The 7,807-nt window shown below is 41.2% G+C and overlaps 1 protein-coding gene across 6 annotated transcripts in view; it reads left to right on the top strand.

The window, feature by feature from the left end:
- Positions 1 to 7,807, top strand: part of LOC112146133 (noggin) — a 143,568-nt gene that overhangs the window by 133,457 nt on the left and 2,304 nt on the right. The window contains exon 5 of one of the 6 annotated variants that reach the window (XR_004948292.1): positions 1,625 to 2,380. The exons of 4 other annotated variants lie outside the window; for them this stretch is intronic. The gene's annotated coding sequence lies outside the window, so the exon portion shown is untranslated. Of the gene's footprint in view, positions 1 to 1,619; positions 2,381 to 7,807 lie in introns of those variants that run through there. One more of the 6 variants, XR_004948293.1, reaches the window with a different exon arrangement.

Raw genomic sequence — 7,807 nt, 5'->3', positions numbered from 1 at the left:
TTTTCTACCATTTCCGGGTCAGCTCTTAAGCAGCAGGACATCCCTGTTAATATATATATATATATATATAATCTCTACAGATCTATAGATTAAGATCTTTTCCCTGTCAGGAGATTATTAACGTTCTAAAAAGTGTCCTTCTATTCCAGCTCAATCAATGAGCCTGGATCCAGATCTTCCCTCAGTTACGTTGATGTTTTTGCCTGTGACTCCATGACCAACCGAGGATGTCCTCACATGATCGGATGACTTCCTTTTATCTTCCATGGTGGTCGATGTGACATCAGAGGCGGGGACCCTGACAGCATGGGAACATTTTTCTAAGTTTGAGGACTAAAGTCCCCAGGATTGGTGAGACCTCCTCACCATCCTGAGAGCCACAAACCAAACCGATCGATTCAAAAAACCCGACGTTCCTCCGGAGATCGAGACGCCTTCCCGCCGGACGCCGCCTGTTTACGTGCTGGGGGGGTGAGGCATGGCTCTCATCCTGCGGCTCGTCTCCCCCTGATGAACGGCGCTGACCCCCCCTCTTGTTTGTGTCAGCGTGATGTAGGGCTGACCCGCGGAGCTGCGAGCCAGGCGGGGAGACATTGAGACAGATGAAGGGTCAGGATGTGTGGCGGGGAGCGTCTCCTCTGGGTCTCCTTCACCCACGTGCGCTCCACCCACTCCAGCCCTTCATTCTAATCTGATGATAATGATATTTGCTCAGGACGACCTCTGCTTGCACAGTGTAATTACCCCCCCAGCTTTCTATGATCTCAGCTATTGGAAATCGATGGGCCATAAGAGCGCCCCATCAGAGCTTATTATTATCACCACTCGCTTTTCGTTACAGCGCCATCAGATTTAATATGTTGTCCGGTTTCTTCCTGAATGTTTTTCCTCCTCTTTAACATCCTGCTGGACACGGACCCAATTTTGGGCCTTTAATGGTTGTCCTTCGCTATCGCCCCCCTCACCTGTGTGGATGTTTTTGAGGCATGTCCCATCACCTTAATGGCACCTTTGGCCTCAGCGCTGGCCTGCTTAGCCATGCATCTGTGAGTGGATGCCCATTTAAATCAGTTAGGGCAATCTGCTCTGGATGACTCCCTTCATTAGCCACTCATTCAGGGTTAAGTACGCTCGGGAACAGACGGCGGTGGCCATCAGGCGACCCCGCCTCTGCACGCCTTTGATTGAGACACTTCACTCGCTCACAGAGGCATCGCCGTGCGCTCCACCGATCGGACATCATTCCCGCTTCGTCTGCCTCTCCAAACGTGTCTTTGCGCCGACCTTCCGGCTGGTTATTGTGCGTCTCGATAAGAAGAGTGCAGCCTCTTCCTTCAACACGAACAGCTGTTTGTTTGAGCTGTAATTTCTCTTTATTGACTCCTCTGAACGTCCAGAGGCTTCCATGTTTTTATGAGCCAATCGTGAAGCATGGCGGTGGTTCAGCGCTCTCTGAGTGGGTGGAGTTTTGATGAAACAGACGGGAAGCGAGGGGGTCAGAGGAGAGAAGACGCACATGGTCACTGGTGACACGAATCGGTTGTGAAAATGTCTTTTTAGTCCAGGACAGAAAAGGTGACGAGGGAGGAGGCAGAAATGATCAATATGTTTGTGCAAAGGGCAGAGGACCGCCGAGACGCCAGTGGAAGTCATGAGTGAAGCGCTCCCTCAAGGGGACGGCGAGCTGCGCCGACGTGGAGGCACAACAAATGAGGCTGCGGCTGCAGAGATGAGCGCCGGAAATGCAGCCGAGATGCAGAGCGACAGGAAGCATTTGTCACAAACGGAGCGCCGGTCGTCCGGACGACGGAGCCTCTTCCAGGAAACGCTGCTGCTCTAAAAAAATAAACTTCTATGAACAAAGTTGGCAAAATTAAAGAACAAAATCCCCAAAAATAAAGTTTTCTCCAGTGGAAGCCAGACTTCTGCTTGGCAGCTTTAGTTCGCCGTAAAGAACATATTTAGGACTTAAACTGTTCTAAATTAAGACCCTAAATTTGGCCAATAAAATGTCTTTGGAAAAACAAATTCATTTGGAGAATCAATAAAGTTTTTTTCCTCTCAGCTCCGGACATCTGCACCATTTGGACAAACGTTCTGCCCATAAGTTGACAGAAATCCTTCCTAGATGAAGATTTCTTCTTCTCAGCGTTTGGTTGAATCTCAAAGTGAATTCCATCTGCTGGGAAAAAAAATCTAAACTTTAGTGAAGTTTTGTTGTGACCGCAACATAAAAGTTTGTGAAATTCTCGGTTCTCAGAGACCCACTCTGATGGAAACTGTTTTATTTGGGTTTTTGTTGAATTGTTTTTTTTTTTTCAAATCATTGTGAACAGATAAAAAAATGACGTTTGAAACTTTATTTGTGACATTCTGATGCAGACCAATAGATCCATGAATAAGGCTGTAACGAGTATCCGGGTGCTCGGGAAATCGCGATCTGTTCCCAGAATTTCGAGTACGGATATTCGCAACGTCCATGATCGCTGATTCGCGATCTTTATAAATGTAGTAAATTGTAGCAAAAGATTATCAAAATATCAATTGGGGACGATGTATTTTTGCTCTGAAATGCAGATTAATGTCGGATTTTAAGTTTATGAACTAAAATAAAGGCGAAAGAGCCGCCGTACTGCCACAGGAAGTAAACACATCTTTGTGACGGTGAAGCTTCCGGTTTTCAAAGTAAAACTAGCGAGAGCTTTTTTCTGTTCAGAAACTGAGACTGAAGTTCCGCTCACAGACATAACTTCTGAAACAATGAATTAGCTTTAACATCGGAGCTTTAGCTCCAGTGTTTACATTCTTTTAGTTATGATAACTCTTCAACATTTGACGTAATTAACGAAACTCCATCTTATTCTGAAGAAACAGCCTCGCGCTGCTGAAAGGTGGATGTAATCAACGTGAATCAGCTGATTCTGTTGCGAAAAAAAGACTTTTCATAGGAGCTCTGTAGCAATATGTGATGCTTAGAACGTAAAATATTGAAGAACTTTGAGGATAAAGAACATTTTCAGGTTTTGTTGTTAAATCACCCAAAACAGCAGTGATTTTTTTTTATCATTTTTATGTTGTTTTACTGCTGAACCAGAAGATTGAAAAATAAAAAACTTTAAAACGACAAAAAAAATGTGTTTTTATCTAAATCTTTGTGTTTTTTTATCAGTTTAGTTGATCTCCTGTTCTAATGTATAAATGATGATTAAATAAAAATAATCTCAATTTTCATCCATCTAGTAATTAGACATACACATAGCAATAAACATTATAATAAAAAGTAAGAATCGTGGTTCAACTCATGAATCGTTGCTCTTGTTTCGTGAATCGAATCGGATCGCCACCTAAGTGATGATCCACAGCCCTATCCATGAACATCTTTGTTTTCCTCGTCTGACCTGGAATCTGGAGTAAAACTGTAAGCTGGATAGAAACAATATTGCTACTATTTTTTGTTGCACCACTAATATTAGTTTGTGGTTGTGAGGGGCTGTAAGCTAATAGGAGAGAGTGTAAATAGATGGGTGATGGGAAGTGGGGCGGAACTGCGCTATGCACAAAAACTATATTCAAGAAGGCTAAAAACTGTATAATTAAAATTAAAACACCAAAAAATCAAAATGGGAGCGATTTTATGATAAATATTTTGATAATAGATATTTAAGAACAGAACACCTATTTCACACGAATGTTTGAAACTATGCAGACGGCTTTACTTTCTGCTCAGTATCCAAATAAATACAAATCCAGCTTTTAGAAAGAAAATTAAAACATCTCAGATTATCAAATAAAAGTAAAAAGTATCATTTGTTTTACAGTAAACAAGTTATTTACATTTTTCTGTCCTGTATTCTTTTATAAAGGTCATCAAAGCCTAAAGCTGCATTTGATTAAATCTCTTCAGATAAATTCAAACTTTATGTATTTTTTATTTTTCAGCTGTTTGTTTGATTCTGATTGAGTTTATTTAAACAGATATAAATTTGTGAATTTCAAGTTTCTGTCGAGCTTCACTTTCAAACCAACGAATGAGGATCAGATTAATGAAGACTGAAGGTTATTTAGACCAAAATGACAATAAAAACGCTTCTTTAAAAACAATAAAATGAGAAATTTATTTTGCTGGAACAAAATCTAAAAACCTCTTTTGTTTTTTTCAAAATATTGGACTTGATCTGATCAGAACTGGATCACGAAAACTATACAAAACTATCAAATGAATGGATTATGTCGGGGTTTGATTGTATTAGTTTGATTCTTCCCACTAATTTTTAAGCAATCAAACTGTATTAAACTCTAGTTAATAATTACTATATTTAATAAATCAAATGTAACGTAAACACATCTTTGTTGTTGTTTTTTAATCAGTGCATGTCAATTATGTAATGAGTTTGAAAAAAGTGTTATTTTGTAATCAATCTATCAATCAGTGGATCAATTGATATCAATCCATTAATCAACCCATCAATAAATCCATCTAATCAATCAAATTAATCAAATCAACCAATAAATCTATCAATCAGTCCATTCAACCAATCATCCAATCAAACCAATCAAACCAATCAATCCTATCAATCAAATCAATCCAATCAATCAAATCAATCAAATCAATCAAATCAATCAAATCAATCAAATCAATCAAATCAATCAAATCAATCAATCAATCAATCAATCGAATCAATCCATCGTTTAATGGATCGATTAATATCAATTAGAGAGCTCCTGCACTCTAACTCTTCTCCGGTTCGCGTCCAGTACCACGTCTGGTGGTACCGGCGCCGCGTCCCGAGAGCTGCGGACGTTCCGGACAGCAAGCTCACCGGGGGACGTTTTAAAAGTTCTGGAGGTTTAAGCGTGATCCAACCCCAGCATAGCGGTCTGTCTGCCGGCATATTCATCCGTGAGCTCCGCTGGACACGTCGCTGCATCGAGCTGCAGCCAGAGAACGCGGCGGCAGTAACAGACTGTCAAACTATCCACAGAGTATCCCGCTTTTCTCAGTCTTTAATGTTTTAAAAAACAAAAGTTAATTGGAAATGATAAATCTCTATTTCATTTATTACTGTAGTTCAGCAGAGGAGGAAAAGATTTGGTCCTGACAAAAAATGAACATGAAAGTGTTATGGAAATTTTATTTTTGATGTTTTTTATTTTATTTTACTGAACGTTGATTGAAGTTTTGAATTTAAAATGCCCTTCACTTGCACTTGGGCTTTTGTTAGGCATTTTATGTTACAGCCTTTTATTGTTAAGAAAGTTTATCTCAATACAATGTTACAAAATAAAGTATTTCTAATGAAAACTATTAATTTTGTCATTCTTGTTTTCATAATAATGTAGAACTACTAAATTCCACGAAGCACACATTTTTTTTCCTTAAAAAAAGGCCAAATGTAAATTTGCGATTATTCGCGAGTTAACTCTGGACAATGCGATTAATCGCGATTAAAATTTTTAATCGCCTGACAGCTCTAATATCAATCCATTAATCAACCCATCAATAAATCCATCCAATCAATCATCTAATCAAACCAATCCATCATTCAATCCAATCAATTGATCAATCAATCAATCAATCAATCCAATCAATCCATCCACTAATTACATGAATCAAATCAATTCAACCAATCATCCAATTAAACCAATCCATCAATCAATCAATCACTCTAAACATTCCAATTAATCCATCAATTAGTCAAATCAATCCAATTAATCAATCAACCGAATCAATCAATCCAATCAATCAGTTTCATGTTGTCAGTGAGACTCTGTCTCCTTCATTTAGTATTTTTCTGTTCCATCTTTTCTTCACTCTTTACATTTCTAAGTTGAATTAACTCCTCCCTCTCTGGTCATGACGTCACACGGCGTTCCCGTGTCGTCAGGTGGGCGTGTTCGTGCGGCGTGTTTTGGCTCAGCTCTGACTGGTTAAGTGATTTCTTGAAAGGCTGCAGAGCCGTTTCATTCCAGCCCTAATAACAGAGAGGTCAGCGCGCGCCCCGGCTGATCCTCTTTGATATGGTCCGTGCTCTCGGCCCAGACCTCTCGCAGGTGCCAATCATTATAATCAAGCCTCCATCTCCCGGCTCCTCCCGCCCCAGCCCTCGGGCGGGAGGAGGGCGGCGGTTTGATCTGGGACTTGTTTTGACAGACCGGCCCGATTCTTTGACCCTTGCTAACACCATTTGCCAGTGGGATTCCTGTCAGATACAGTTAAAGAAAAAACACAAACCTGAGCCGCTCCTCCAAGACGGATGAAGTCGAACCGCCAGCAGTGACACCAAACCTCCTCCAGAAGGAACAGTCACAGTTCAGGTGGTGAGGGATTCAAACAGGTCACCCCGCAAAGGTTGCTCATTTCACAAAGGTCAGAGGTGAGTGGTGGCTGCTTCCAGATCCCATGAATTGGTGGCTGCACATTATATTTAGCGAGCTGGCTCTGACGCTGCCCTTTTCTGAGATGAATTACTAACTTCATTGGTCCCCCCCACCGGACTGGTCAGTGTTAAACCAATGACAGCCAGACAGAAATCAAATTGAACTTGAGATCAAATCAGGGCAACAGGCGCCAAAGGGGCCGCCTCACCTTTAATGAAAGCGTGTCCACCATCGGGGGGGGGGGGGTCTTTTTTCAACATCTGTCTGCTGCTGTTCCAACCAGGAATGATGTGCGTACAGTCATGAAGTCATAAAGTCCGGTGCTTTGCTCCGGATTTTAGAGCGGCACAAACGGAAAGGCGGGAAATGCCCATAAATCAGCTCCGTGTGAAGTTATGAACTACAATAACTGCTTTTCATCTTCAGCATCCTGCAGATGCAGGTCCTGCTGAGATGTCAGAGGAAGGATTTTAATAAACCAGAGCTCACCAAGACGCTTTACGTCTCAGCATTCACCCAAGTTTGACCTTGAGTTTATTTGTTGACAGGTTATAGTTTTTTAGTGAGTCATACATAAAAATGAAACCAAACTGTTTCCAAATATCAAAGAACATCTCCCACAGCTGATAAATGTATGTTAAAGCAGAAAATGTTGCTAGATGTTTGGAAGAAAATAAAGATAATCGTTTCCACACTGTGGTTGGCTTTACCTCTCCAATAGCAGGCAGTCTGACCCGGACTGTCAGAACCTGGACTCATCCGACCCGACGAACGGGGCTCGGACACCCTCTCTACCTAAATTTGACCCAAACCTTTTTAAATCAGTCCAGTCCGGTACGGTCCAGTTCATTAGCGTTTCCACTCAGTTGAGCTTCACTTCCAGTTTCGTTTGTTTTCCGTGGCGTAGACCACTAGTTCGCCCTGTATCCCGCCGTGGCCAAGGATGGCGTGGAATGTTTCCAGTTGCCGACCGGGCCTTGCTGTTGTTTTCAGGCACTTTCATTATAGATTTATGACCCAAAGAGTTCACAGGAAATGCCGAAAACCCAAATGTTTATCAACGGTAGAAACGTTAGCTTCATTAAATTAGCGCTATATCGGTGCTTTCTAATCTCATCATCACTTTCTACCAATCAGCGGGTCACTACAGTGGCTCCGCCCCAACCGTTCGGTTTCATGTTTTAATGGACCTGCACCCAAAGAGGTCGGTTCTGTTAACCCTTTAACTGCCTGTTACACTGAATGGTGGGAAACATTTAGAAAACATGTTTTAAAATGTTGATCGTGTTCATCCCTCTAAAGAGAATTTGAGGGAAAAAATGAAAAATGTATTTTTTTCTGAAAATTTAAATCATAAAAAAAGAATTCTGGTTAGTAATGAACGCTCAAAAGATAGTAACTGGTGTGAATCAATTAGTACCCAGAACAT

The sequence above is a fragment of the Oryzias melastigma genome, linkage group LG8, assembly GCF_002922805.2.
Source record: "Oryzias melastigma strain HK-1 linkage group LG8, ASM292280v2, whole genome shotgun sequence".
NCBI classification, from domain to species: Eukaryota; Metazoa; Chordata; class Actinopteri; order Beloniformes; family Adrianichthyidae; genus Oryzias; species Oryzias melastigma.
The sequence above is the reverse complement of the archived record's forward strand: the minus strand, read 5'-3'. Positions and strand labels throughout refer to the sequence as shown.